A 14,703-nucleotide genomic window follows, 5' to 3' on the forward strand; every position below is an offset into this window, starting at 1 on the left:
ACCTCTCGTCACCACTGTGACTGTGAGTTGTCCGGCTCTGTGTGTCTGTCGCGTCACTCGCGTCACCGGCTGATGGTCTGACACTGTGTCCGCCCATGCGCTAACCATTTGGCTGCGTGTGCCTGTGCCCACAAACCCATTCCAAAAGGGGTGGCAGGGGGACACAGACTGGCAGAGGAGAATGCCAGGGGCCGTAGATCAGCCTTGTGATAAATGAACAGGGCTTTTTAGACGAAGCTTGGCTTCTCTATGCGGTCCAGAGATTCTCTTTGACCTGTTTTAAAAAATATATATATTTCCTGCTCTGAAATTACAGAGCTGAACTTCCTGCACTACGAATACTGTAATGACATAACTGAAATTTCCACAACGACAACTGAAATTCCTGTTCGACGAGCTTATATTTGACCTTGTCACGGTTTATCATTGCAGTTGAAGGGAAGGATACAATGATTTCGTTAAATCATTGTTAGACCATGGACAAAGAGCCCGGGTTGTGTAGATTGGTGAGTCACAAACTCTGTTCCACTGCTCCAAGTGGTAAATGCCGTACGTACTTTTAACCGCTTAGCCGAGAACTTACCTGTTCAAGTAGTTCATGGCTTCATAGGCCTATTGAGTGAACAGTGTTATATGAGAACATGTACATGAGATTCATGCAGAACCACTGACCAGTTTCATGAATTACCAATCAGGTGTTATTTGCTATTGACTGGTTGGTTGTTTAGCAACAGAACCGACGTGTGCGCAACTCTGGTGGAAAACAGACGGGGTTGGCAGAGCTTGTTGAAAACATGTAAATTATATTAAGTCTCCAATGTTTATTGAAAACGAACACATTTACACAATGAGCACTTGTCTCTCAAATATGTCGTTACAGTTGTTGGTTAGCTAGCTAGTGAATTAGAGCCATATTGGCATTGACATGAAATCAGTCAACACCTCCGAACAAGACACGTGACCCACATACAGTTGAAGTCGGAAGTTTACACTTAAGTTGGAGTCATTAACTCGTTTTTCAACCACTCCACACATTTCTTGTTAACAAACTATGGTTTTGGCAAGTCGGTTATGACATCTACTTTGTGCATCACACAAGTAATTTTTCCAACAATTGTTTACAGACAGATTATTTCACATATAATTCACTGTATCACAATTCCAGTGGGTCAGAAGTTTACAAACACTAAGTTGACTGTGCCTTTTAAACAGCTTGGAAAATTCCAGAAAATTATATCATACCTTTTTAGAAGCTTCTGATTGGCTAATTGACATAATTTGAGTCAATTGGAGGTGTACCTGTGGATGTATTTCAAGGCCTACATTCAAACTCGGTGTCTCTTTGCTTGACATCATGGGAAATTCAAAAGAAAAAGATTGTAGACCTCCAAGTCTGGTTCATCCTTGGGAGCAATTTCCAAACGCCTGAAGATACCACATTCATCTGTACAAACAATAGTACGCAAGTATAAACACTATGGGACCACTCTGCCATCGTACCGCACAGGAAGGAGACACGCTCTGTCTCCTAGTAATGAACGTACTTTGGTGCAAAAAGTGCAAATGAATCCCAGAACAACAGCAAAGGACCATGTGAAGATACTGGAGGAGTCAGGTACAAAAGTATCTATATCCACAGTAAAACGAGTCCTATATCGACATACCCTGAAAGGCCGCTCAGCAAGGAAGAAGCCACTGCTCCAAAGCTGCCATAAAAAAGCAAGACTACGGTTTGCAACTGCACATGGGGACAAAGATCGTACTTTTTGGAGAAATGTCCTCTGGTCTGATGAAACAAAAATAGAACTGTTTGGCCGTAATGACCATCGTTATGTTTGGAGGAAAAAGGGGGATGCTTGCAAGCCGAAGTACACAATCCCAACTGTGAAGCACGGGGGTGGCAGCTACATGTTGTGGGAGTGCTTTGCTGCAGGAGGGACTGGTGCACTTCACAAAATAGATGGCTTCATGAGAAGGAAAATTATGTGGATATATTGAAGCAACATCTCAAGACATCAGTCAGGAAGTTGAAGCTTGGTCGCAAATGGGTCTTCCAAATGGACAATGACCCCAAGCATACAGTACTTCCAAAGTTGTGGCAAAATGGCTTAAGGACAACAAAGTCAAGGTATTGGAGTGGCCATCACAAAGCCTTGACCTCCAACCTATAGAACATTTGTGGGCAGAACTGAAAAAGTATGAGCAAGGTGGCCTACAAACCTGACTCTGTTACACCAGCTCTGTCAGGAGGAATGTGGCAGATTTCACTCAACTTCTTGTGGGAAGGTTGTGGAAGCTGCCAGAAACGTTTGACCCAAGTGAAACAATTTTAAGCAATGCTACCAAATACTAATTGATTATGTTAACTTCTGACCCACTGGGAATGTGATGAAAGAAATAAAAGCTGAAATTAATAATTCTCTGTACTATTTTCTGACATTTCACATTCTTAAAATAAAGTGGTTTTACTTGGATTAAATGTCAGGAATTGTGAAACACTTAAACTCAAGTTATTTGGTTTAGGTGTATGTAAACTTCTGACTTCAACTGTATAATGCCTCTATCACACAGTGTTTTTGCGCAAAACGGTACAAGGTATCATCATCTGGTTATGTGTGCAACAAAAGTTCAACATTCAGCTTCTACTACCATTTCTGTCAAGCCGTCTACGGGTACAGTTTGATGCATATGTTCAATAAATCCAATGTATGCGCCACACAGAACGTACTACAACTGCCTCTGCAACGCAAACATAATGTCTCATTGGAAATTAATGTACTGCAGGGAAATGTAGTCATGTAACATAAGAAAAGAAGGGAGCTCACATTGCATATAATTTGTATACAGACCCATTGAGTGTGTTGAATTTTTCCAACTTTATGCAATTCAAAATGGATTTAATCCAAAGAGCATGAGAAGGGGGTGCAGAGGATTTCTATTTATCAAAATATATATTTTTCTCATTTTTGTTGTTTATTTGTTTGTCTCACTCTGTTTTGCTCTATTGTTGACTTTAATGTATTTGTTTTTTATTACTACCAAATAACTTACAAGTGCAATTATTTTGTAAATGCTGGTGTTAAATTCAATAAACAAAGTTGAAAAAAAATATTGTTTTAAAGAAATGAATGTACTTCTGGTGTACCAAAAGCACTGTTGGTGTGATCGAGGCGTCAGTCTGACGAAAAGTGCGCAAGTTATAAAAGAGGGGCGCAAACTGATCTTCTCCCCGTGTGATCACTAAATAATGGTGTATGTTCTCATATCGAAATGACGACTGGGCACAGATGGCGTCCTACAAATAGAATATCAGAGTTGAGAGCGTGATAGCAGACGCTTCGTCCAATATCAGGTGTGACAGCTTTGAGCAGCCAGCCACATCCCCCAAACCAGCCATTAGCCAATTTAGCCGCTTCTCTCCGTCCATTCCTTCTGCGCGTGATAGCAAGCTTTTGTGTGCAGACCGTGATGGGTTTTCTGTTACCGTTGTTTAATTTATTTATTGGAGTGGCTCAGAGCGCGAGCGAAGTGGGTACGTTTTATTTTCGACTGTAAGAACAAACAGACCAGTCTGACTAAACTTCACTGTCACACCGCCTCTGAAAGCCACTGCCATAGACAGGGACGAAAACTTGTCAATTTTTAAAGGCGATTTATTTGCCCGTTTTGATCTCAAAGTAGGTCATCCACGCTAATCGTGAAGAACGGAAAAAGAATTGTGGCAAAGGGCTCAGACGCGGAGTTTTAACACCCATAGAGCTAAAAAAGAGGCAAACAAATCTCCCTGTGTGGTCACTGCCTTCTCTCTCTAAGTTAATGACAGCACAGAATTCATCCCTAAGTATTATATTTGTAAGGACAGAGTTCAGAGTCTGATGTCAGAAATGTCATATCAGAATTAGCACTTCATCCGAAATCAGCTGTGACAGCTGTGAGCAGCCAGCTGCATCTCCTAACCAGCCATTAGCCTACTCAGCCACTTTTCTCCGTCCATTCTTTCTGCGTATCAGTTTAAAATGTTTATTTAGCTGTGATGGCGAGCTGGGGTGTGCAGACAGTGGTGGGGCGTCTGTTACAATTGTTTAAATATTGGAACAGCTCACAGCGCGAGCGTTTCTTTTCATTTCGCCTGTAAGGACAAGCAGGCCGTTTTTATATAATTCAATTAACCATGTTGCGGACCGCTTTGATCTACTCACGGGCTGCAAGTGTTTAATTTGAGTACAAACAACCTTGTTTAGTCATGTTACCTGGATAGCTAGCTAACAACATGGTACCTTGGCTATGCACAAATTTGGATGGCACAGGAAAAACCGAGATGGCCTACCGAAAGAAATGATCCATATGTCTAATCAATGTGGTTCTAAGATAAATCTTAACAAAATTCCTACAATTCTTGCCAAACTTTTGGGAGCTCTGTGTGTGTGTGTGTGTGTGTGGTGGTGGTGGGGGGGGGGGTAGAGTGTGTGGGAGAAGGGAGGGAGTAAGTGAGGTGTGTGTGGTGGTGGGGGGGGGTAGAGTGTGTGGGAGAAGGGAGGGAGTAAGTGAGGTGTGTGTGTGTGTGTGTAGACTGTGTAAAGTTGTCTGAAGAGTAGGCTAAAAATGGTTTCATATAGGCCAATATGAAAATGCAGATCATTATGCTTTTATATCCCGTACTACATTCCTCCTGCCCAATCACAGGTAGGCCTTTGGATATGAGCAAATCAGCAATTTTCAGCAGTAGCCTTTCCTATTATAATGTAAAAAGTGTGACGTTAAATTAAATGTGTTGTATTGAGTAGAGGTGTGACTATCAAGGAAAGGTTTTTGTGCAACGCATAGAGAAAGGGAACATGCGTCCTGGGGGGGGCTTGGTATAGTGAATCCCTGGGGGGGCCTGGTAGTATGAAGAAGAAGAAGAAAAAAGTATAAACAGTGTATGCACTCACAACTATAAGTTGCTCTGGATAAGAGTGTCTGCTAAATTAAAATGTCAAATGTATCGTTGGTATTGTAACAACCCCACTCTAAAAAATAGACACATTTTGTTGCTGTTTACACAGATTTTCTGCGCACATTTTTAGTCTCCTTTTTTGGCCCTCACCAGTTTGCGTCAACGGCACAAACCGATCTGGGACCAGCCAAGTTCAGGCCTAAGTTCAGGTCAACTATTTGGCCCATAATACAGAGTAGAGCTGGGACTACTCGTTAGTATCGTGGCAAGGAAACAAAACACATGGTTTTAACTTATTTCGGAAAACAGCCCTAATGTTGAAAACAAACATGTTGTCAACCAGAGTCACATTTGATTTATTTCCCAAGCTATAGCACGCTATTTGACATTCTGCGGGTTTTTAAAGGACCAAAGAGTTTGGATCTGCGTCGTGTTTATGTTTTTGCCATGGACAAAATACAGTGATACTGGTATCGTCACAGCCCCATGTCAGAGGGTGTTGCACAGGGTTAGGTCTACCACTGGATATGTTGGTAAAATGTTTGTGGGTCTGCTTGTCTGTTGAGTGGTATTTGTAGGGTTTTTGTTGGTAATAGGTTTAGTGGGGATGTAGGCTTTGGTTTGTCAGCAGCTTAATCTGTTTAGTGAGCTGTGTGTTTGTGTCTTTTGAGACTTCTGTAGGGCTCGGACAGCAATCGGTTTACTGGTTTCGGCTTGAGTATCTCAGTAATGATATGTGTTTGTGTGTGTTGAGTCTGAGAGGGAGGCACATCTGCTGATCATGCTCCTCTCATTATGTATGAGCGATGCAGTGACACCCCTCCTCTCTGCCCCTCCGCTCTGCCGCAGTCAAGCCGTAATGCAACCCCTGTGACTGGGATGCCTGATAGCCCTCTGCATTAATCTTTTCTATTTCCCCATCTGCTCATCAATATTACTATTCTACCGATACGCTCTCGCTCCTGAGATCAAATCCCAATGCCCAATTCACTCTTCATATACACAGTCATTCAGTTTCTCTGGCTCGGTTTGAATACTGTTAGAGTGAATACAGACGAACAGGAACGTCGGGCGCACGCAGTAGATCACCCGCCTGGTGTCGGCGGCCAGTGCTGACTCAACATGCCGGACCGTCAAGTGATGAATAGATAATAACGTCCGATGTTCTGTGGTTGGAGGCGACGGGACGGCCACCTGTTGCCCACTGCCGACATTCGTGTTGATCCGGCTTCCCTCTTCGGATGCTGCCTTTCTTCCTCCGTTCCTCCCCGTAGGTTTCATAGCTTACACCAATCCACTCGTGTCAGATCAGCCATGACTTCAAGGAAGGATGTATTTACACACAGCCTTCTTCTTTACGTCAAATGATATTTCTTACCTGCACGCTAGGAAACGTTTGGCTATGGCTTTGGTATAGATTTCTGTGATCGTCTTGCTGGTTTGTGGGCCTTTTGTTCAGTCGGCGCTGTTGGTAGATCATCTTAGAACCATGATTGGCTGTAGATATTGTGACCTATTAACTGTGTGATGAGCTGACCCCGGCAGTGTTGGGGCCAATCAGGATGTCTTAACCCAGAAGCAGGGATAGCAGATAGTGATAGTCAAATACTTTCATACTTGAGCTGTGCTTAATGAAGTGTGCCTGCCTGGGTGCACTGTTGTTTTCATGTTGGTTTCAAGTTAGTGTCGGCTGCTACTCCTTGGCATCATACTGAACTTCCTGGTGGTGAAGGATTGCTTGTTTGGACACAGATGCACCGCAAGCAAACGCAAGCACGCAGATGAGGCTTACACACACACACACACACACACACACACACACACACACACACACCCCGTGTGCAGATTAGAGGAATTAAGTGAGTGTGCTGGCGCTAGGGCTGACCTGCTCCGGATGATCGTCTTGGGCTGTGCTGATGAGATTTTGGCCCTGGCCCCACAGCCACTGTAAGCAGATTAGCTCACCCGCTGAAAGGTGAACGCTGAACTGCCACGCTACTTTTGTCCACACCAGTGTGTGTGTGGGAGAGAGTGGGGATTACATCATCTGACACTGGCATCGTTCCATCGTGATGGAACAGCATCATGACTGAACAGGGCATGTTTTACATCTGACATGGGCGTCGCTCCATCATGACTGAACAGCATCATGACTGAACAAGGCATGTTTTACATCTGACATGGGCGTCGCTCCATCATGGCTGAACAGCATCATGACTGAACAGCATCATGACTAAACAGGGCATGTTTTACATCTGACATGGGCGTCGCTCCATCATGACCGAACAGCATCATGACTGAACAGCATCATGACTGAACAGGGCATGTTTTACATCTGACATGGGCGTCGCTCCATCATGACTGAACAGCATCATGACTGAACAGGGCATGTTTTACATCTGACATGGGTGTCGCTCCATCATGACTGAACAGCATCATGACTGAACATGGCATATTTTACATCTGACATGGGCGTCGCTCCATCATGGCTGAACAGCATCATGACTGAACAGCATCATGACTGAACATGGAATATTTTACATCTGACATGGGCGTTGCTCCATCATGGCTGAACAGCATCATGACTGAACAGCATCATGACTGAACAGGGCATGTTTTACATCTGATATGGGCTTCGCTCCATCATTACTGAACAGGGCATGTTTTACATCTGACATGGGCGTCGCTCCATCATGGCTGAACAGCATCATGACTGAACAGGGCATGTTACATCTGACATGGGCGTCGCTCCATCATGGCTGAACAGCATCATGACTGAACAGCATCATGACTGAACAGGGCATGTTTTACATCTGACATGGGCGTTGCTCCATCATGACTGAACAGCATCATGACTGAACCGGGCATGTTTTACATCTGACATGGGCGTCGCTCCATCATGACTGAACAGCATCATGACTGAACAGGGCATGTTTTACATCTGACATGGGCGTCGCTCCATCATGACTGAACAGCATCATGACTGAACCGGGCATGTTTTACATCTGACATTGGTGTCGCTCCTTCATGACCCAACAGAATCATGACTGAACAGCATCATGACTGAACAGCATCATGTTCTGAACAGCATCATGTGTTCATTTCAATATGATGTGCATCTAGTGTTCATTTCAATATGATATGCGTTAAGTGTTCATTGCAATATGATGTGCATCTAGTGTTCATTTCAATATGATATGCGTTCAGTGTTCATTGCAATATGATGTGCATCTAGTGTTCATTTCAATATGATGTGCATCTAGTGTTCATTTCAATATGATATGCGTTCAGTGTTAATTTCAATAGATCTCTTTTTAAATTGCTGCAATGAGCAGGTAGACTAATAGGAAATGTAATTAACAAACCAATTAGAACGTCCGGTGGAGGTGTTCTGAAATTAGGACGAAATGTAATGGTTTAAATGACATTTAATGGTCTTCCCTTTTGATTTTCCTTCATGCTATTCCTAATCATGTATATTTGTACATGTAAATAGTCCTCATTCCTGCTATACTGAACCACTAGCTGTCTACGTGCTGTTATAGACTGCTAAATCGAGATGCGTTATATCGTGAAAAGGGGAGCTGCTCAAGTGCTTGCCCGTAGCTCTGTCTGCTAAGCCTGTGTGTGTGTGCCAGCCATGTTGGACAGTGTGTTGTTGTGATTTGAGAGATGTCCCTCTCTTTGTCTCCAGCAGCGTTGGGGATTTGACGAGCGCCGGCCCATTGCAATGCAGACATGGCCACGGCTATATCGTGACACAGAGGGACATGGTGAGTGCTACACACGCACAGACAAGCCGCTTGACTGCAGGGGGGGTGGGGGGGGGCTGGGCATTAGCCTGGTGAAGCAAGAGCAGAAGGGTGGAGGGGAATGGAGAGGAGGGCGAGCAGTACAGGTTGGATGAGAGGTAGAGAGTAAGTGGTTGGTAGGGAGGGTACATTCAGTTCTCCTTCGCCTTTGTCCCTGAGGCACAGACACACTAGAGGCAGCACAGTGTACCGCACTCCATGTAGTTAGCTCCGTGGCTCAGGTGAACATTTTGCTTCGGGCCTCTTTCTGTGACATTTGCTCAAAGGCGCCTGCAGATTACTGGGTATCTAGATTAGAAAGCAAAATAGAGATCACACGATCTCAGAGTTAAGCGCTTTGACTTGGGCATCCTCTATGAAAGCTATACAAGGAGTTAGTTTGAGGACGGTGATTTCTAAACGAGCTCGTTGCCTTTCCACAGAACAGCAGTTCCCTGGAATGAGCCACTGACGTCAACCATAATCAATTTCCTAGAAGAAAACTGGCAACAAAGAACTGTATGTTCAGAAGTTAAGCCTTCCTATTCTCCTCCTTCCTTGAACCAATCTGAGCATTCCACCCCCCCCACCAGAGTATGTAATACTCACCTGAAGTTAAAAAGGATAGTTGGCTTTAAAATACATTTTAGCTTATTTTCGTCTTACATAGGCTGTCATTTCATCCAAGTCATTGGTTATTTAGCAATGGCCAGAATCCCCTGGCTAACATTTTTGGAGCATGCTAGCAATGCTAGTGGAAACAGACTGTATTAGTTAGCGGAGAATTATAGCATTAGCTGCTCTTAAAGTCCCAAATCACCATTTTATTATAATTTTTTTGGCTTTGTGAAACATTTTTTAAATATGCTAATTTCGATCTAAAATGATGTTTTAATATATATAATAATAATATATATAATATATATGCCATTTTTTTAGACTCATGAGTAGCCATAGCCTTCTCTAGCTTTCATGTCTGGCTCATTCTGAATGAAGTGTTTTCAGTCTCATCTTACTCATCTTACCCACCGGTTAATGGCTGCGAGCAACCTTTTACATGCACACACTGAGCCGAGCCAGAGTCCCATAGGAGTGTGTCGTCCTCCCGAGAGTGTGTCACGCTCCTTGAGCGCAAACTGTGGTTTTTAAAGTTCACAGGGAGTGGAGGTGACACCGATGACATTTGTCAAGACTGACGGCCACCGTTAGCCAGTGAAACGGTTTGGTGTGATGCTAGTTTTGTCTTTGGAAGAGGATCACAATGTATGCTACCCTACTTCTGCAAGCAGCCAACCAGTTAATGTCCCTGACCTCTATTGAAATGTGAGCGTGTTTGGAAAGCGATACAGATGTAAATATCAAGGACCAAGGTTTACGCCTAGTGTAGACAGACGGAACGGGAAGGAGGTTGGATGGACCGGCAGGCAGGCAGAAAACAGACTGACCGATGCTTTGCAGAATACTTTGCCTCGTCTGTGTTAAGAAGAACCCACCCAGGATTGTCTTGAATCTGATGAAATGCTTAGAAACCCCTTTTTTGTCTCAGTGAAGCACTCTTCTACACTTTGATCATACATTATTGTTGTGCGTGTACATTGGTACACGTTTGTGTATAGGTGTGTGTGTGTTTATTCACACGCATGTGAAAAATGCACACATGTTTTTGCCAGTTTTGAATCTGGAGATTTTGGCCAGGCTTCGTTTTCATGTGTGTGTGCCTGTTGGCAGCCAAGCACATAACCAACAGAGGGAGAGTATAGGCTATGTCCTTACTACAGGAGGCCTGGAGGGAGGGGGAGAAAGTAGCAACTGATCAGTAGTGGCTTTGCTTCAAAATGGAATTGACATAATATGGCTGGTAGATAGATGCTGGTGGGCACAGCCAGGGTGTATGTGGCCTGTGTGTGTGTACCCTTTGTGCCTGTGTGGGCCAGAAAAATGGGTCCTTCCTTGAGATCTGTATTTATGAAACATCGGAGTGTAATTTGGGATCCATACTTTCCATTTTCCATTCATGCATGCATATTGCATAACCACCACCAGGTTACATGCACTCTATGAGATTTGTTGGTTGGACTAATTCTATCCAAGCACCCCCCTGTTTCAGGATATTTCTGGAGTGCGCAGCACGTCTGGGGGGAGACTTCACACAGTTGCGTGATGTTTATCTGGTGCTCGGTAGGATAAAAAGACATGCTTTGGTATCTTCGCGGCGGGTTTGTTCGGAGCCCTCTTCAAGGTCAATTTGAGAGCGCTCATCTCTTCGCTGGGAGTATGGAAATTAGTGCTCTTTGAGAGAGGGCATGTTGCAACGCTTTGCACATCCCTCCAGCAATGCAAAAATAAATGTGAGTCTCTCTTGTTGACTCTCTCTCTTTCTTTTTCAATGACTGTCTCTCCCCCTCTCTCGCTAACACAAACAGTTACACAGAGAAGGCTGTAAGAGTAAACCGCAAGCAGTTGCGGTTCATACAGGCATTTAAGGAGATGCGTTAGCTATTAGCATGGAGCCCCTGTGGCACCACAGCAAAGCAGACTGCCGTAGAGGGTCTGTTCTGTCTTGTCTGTGTGAATGGCTCTCTGTTGTTGCGCAGAGCTGGGCTAATAGTTTGTTTAAATTCTTCCAGTTAGTTGCTATGATCGCTAGACTGAGACGAACCTGGCTAGTTATCGGTGGGAGAGGATGCCGGTTGGGTGAGCGCCTGTCCCTTTCTCCTCGTCTCCCTCTCTCGCTTGCTCCTCCTCCTCTCTCTCCTCATTCTCCCGCTTTTCCTTTTTCTCTCTTTCCAATCTTCTTTCTCTTCCACTCCTTTTTCTCCCCTGTGTGCCCCTCTCCCTATCCTTTTCATTCTCTCTCTCTCTATCTCGACATCACACAAAGTGTCAGCGATTTTGGCTTGTTTTCTGGTCCATTGCAGAGAGGGGCATTAGCCAAGGCACTGTGACCTGACCTGACCCGGCCTATTGAAGGCTGCTGCTGCACCACTCTGTAGTCCGGTTGTTATGTCCTCCTGTCCCGGCGCTGGACCAGCGGGCCTGCTACACTGTGTCATCATCCCCGTTATTTAGTCCACCCAGGATCTCACAGTACAGGCCAAGGGAGGGAGCAGGAAACGCTGGTGCATTCTGGAATTTTAGGTTGTGTGTGTGTGTGTGTGTGTGTGTGTGTGTGTGTGTGTGTGTGTGTGTGTGTGTGTGTGTGTGTGTGTGTGTGTGTGTGTGTGTGTGTGTGTGTGTGTGTGTGTGTGTGTGTGTGTGTGTGTGTGTGTGTGGAGGTCGGTCAATGTTTGAATGAGGCTGGTTGGGGAGGTTGTGGTCCCCCTGCCTCTTTCCCCTGCAGTGCTGGAGGCTGCCTAGTTTCCCTCTGCCCCTGGGGTAAACACGCAGCATGCATGCCTGCATTCACACATCATATTCAGTCAGACAGCTTTGATTCACAGCATGCTACGGTGTAGGTTTACTTCTAGATGATTTCTGGATGTTGAGGTGCCCAAATTGGGCTATTCAGTGTTTAAGGAGTCTTCTACTTTCTGAAGGAAATTCAATTTTGTCTGAAATGAAGGTGTAAGGTCCAGATCATTTGAAAACCCACTGTGTCTGTATCTTTCCCAGTGTTTCTCCCAGTGTGTGGGGGTGGGTGCTTGTCTGTTGAGCGGCACAGCGCACTCAAACACTCCCGAGTTGTTGTGCTGGGAGTTGTTCAGATTCAGATACCAGTGGCGTTGCCACGGCGACCGTGTGGGTGCACGCTCGTTAGTGAAGTGTAATGTCTCGGTCTTTTTCTCCCCGGCGCAGAAGCTCGACTGACTCTATGCCTCTGCCTGTGCTTACCACACTCGAGTGGTGGAATGGAAACAGTGGCCTTATACAGACACGTGTCTCTGTGTCATTTTTGAATATCATGAACATACTGTGTTTGGTAGGAGAGGGCAGGAGCCTTGCCTAGGGAAACTGGCCTGGGTTGTGTTCATTAGGCACGAAATGGACAAACGCTCCAGTGAAACGGAGAGGTACGATCTGAACTTATCCAATAATATATGCTATGTTTTCAGTTGCATTAAAAAAAAAAACCTGTGTGCCCTAATGAACACAACTCTGTTGTATAGCTCTTGTCATTCATAATTGATGGACACACCAAGCCCACGTGTCTGCCTGTTAGAAATGTTTTGCAATGATGTGCTCTAATGAACAGAACCCTGTCATTGATGGGAGAGGTAGAGCTGTTCAAGGCTTGATACTGGTGAGCTCACCCCTCTCTTTCACATCCTCCCAACTGACTCCTCTTCCTCTCTTTCTGGGTTTTGATGACCTAATTTTTTCCCCACTGCATACCCCGGAGGGCACGGAGGTGTTAGATATAGCAGGACCTCTACAAAACCTGACTCACGCACTCTGATACCGAGCCTGTTACGTCTGCTGAGACGTGCTCCCATTGCTGGGCCTTATTCATTAGTGCACACCATAGCTAAACGTAGCAAGGTATGTCTTGCAACGAAAATTAGTTTCTTATTGGTTATCTTTTAAGTCCAGGTAGTATACCTATATAATGTAGGTACATGACTAGAGGTCGACCGATTATGATTTTTCAACGCCGATAACGATTATTAGAGGACCAAAGAAATCCGATACCGATTAATCGGACAATTTTTTTAAACAAATATATATATATTTGTAATACTGAATGAACACTTATTTTAATTTAATACATCAAAAAAATCCATTTAGCCTCAAATAAATAATGAAACATGTTCAATTTGGTTTAAATAATGCAAAAACAAAGTGTTGGAGAAGAAAGTAAAAGTGCAATATGTGCCATGTATGAAAGCTAACGTTTCAGTTCCTTGCTCAGAACATGAGAACATATGAAAGCTGGTGGTTCCTTTTAACATGAGTCTTCAATATTCCCAGGTTTTAGGTTGTAGTTATTATAGGAATTAAAGGACTATTTCTCTCTATACCATTTGTATTTCATATACCTTTGACTATTGGATGTTCTTATAGGCACTTTAGTATTGCCAGTGTAACATTATAGCTTCCATCCCTCTCCTCACCACTACCTGGGCTCGAACCAGGAACACATCGACAACAGCTACCCTCGAAGCAGCGTTGCTCATGCAGAGCGGAACAACCACTCCAAGTCTCAGAGCAAGTGACGTTTGAAACGCTATTAGCACGCACCCCGCTAACTAGCTAGCCATTTCGCATGGCTTACACCAACCTAATCTCAGGAGTTGATAGGCTTGAAGTCATAAACAGCGCAATGCTTGAAGCATTGCGAAGAGCTGCTGGCAAAACGCACAAAAGTGCTGTTTGAATGAATGTTTACGAGCCTGCTGGTGCCTACCATCACTCAGTCAGACTGGTCTATCAAACCATAGACTTAATTATAACATAATAACACACAACATGAGCCGTAGGTCATTAATATGGTTGAATCCGGAAACTAAGACGTTTATTCTTTCAGTGAAATATGGAACTGTTCTGTATTGTATCTAATGGATGGTGTCCCTAAGTCTAAATATTGCTGTTAGATTGCACAACCTTCAATGTTATGTCATAATTGTGTAAAATTCTGGCAAATTAGTTTGCAATGAGCCAGGCGGCCCAAACTGTTACATATACCCTGACTCTGCGTGCAATAAACACAAGAGAAGTGACACAATTTTACCTTGTTAATATTGCCTGCTAACCTGGATTTCTTTTAACTAAATATGCAGGTTTAAAAATATATACATGGGGGCAAAAAAGTATTTAATCAGCCACCAATTGTGCAAGTTCTCCCACTTAAAAAGATGAGAGGCCTGTAATTGATCATTTTCATCAACTATGACAGACAACATGAGAAAAGAAATCCTGAAAATCACATTGTAGGGTTTTTTATTAATTTATTTGCAAATTATGGTGGAAAATAAGTATTTGGTCACCTGTCCACAACCTCAAACAGTCACACTCCAAACTCCACTATGGCGAAGACCA

At 44.0% G+C, this 14,703-nt stretch overlaps 1 protein-coding gene across 7 annotated transcripts in view; it reads left to right on the top strand.

Moving 5' to 3' along the window:
- Positions 1-14,703, top strand: part of LOC118370153 (B-cell CLL/lymphoma 9 protein-like) — a 109,853-nt gene that overhangs the window by 71,184 nt on the left and 23,966 nt on the right. For 4 of the 7 annotated variants that reach the window (XM_052499068.1, XM_052499070.1, XM_035754991.2 and 1 more), the window contains exon 3: positions 8,631-8,709. The exons of 1 other annotated variant lie outside the window; for it this stretch is intronic. The gene's annotated coding sequence lies outside the window, so the exon portion shown is untranslated. Of the gene's footprint in view, positions 1-3,449; positions 3,533-8,630; positions 8,710-14,703 lie in introns of those variants that run through there. 2 more of the 7 variants (XM_035754997.2, XM_035754990.2) reach the window with 2 other exon arrangements.

This window comes from Oncorhynchus keta, chromosome 37, assembly GCF_023373465.1.
Source record: "Oncorhynchus keta strain PuntledgeMale-10-30-2019 chromosome 37, Oket_V2, whole genome shotgun sequence".
Taxonomy (NCBI): domain Eukaryota; kingdom Metazoa; phylum Chordata; class Actinopteri; order Salmoniformes; family Salmonidae; genus Oncorhynchus; species Oncorhynchus keta.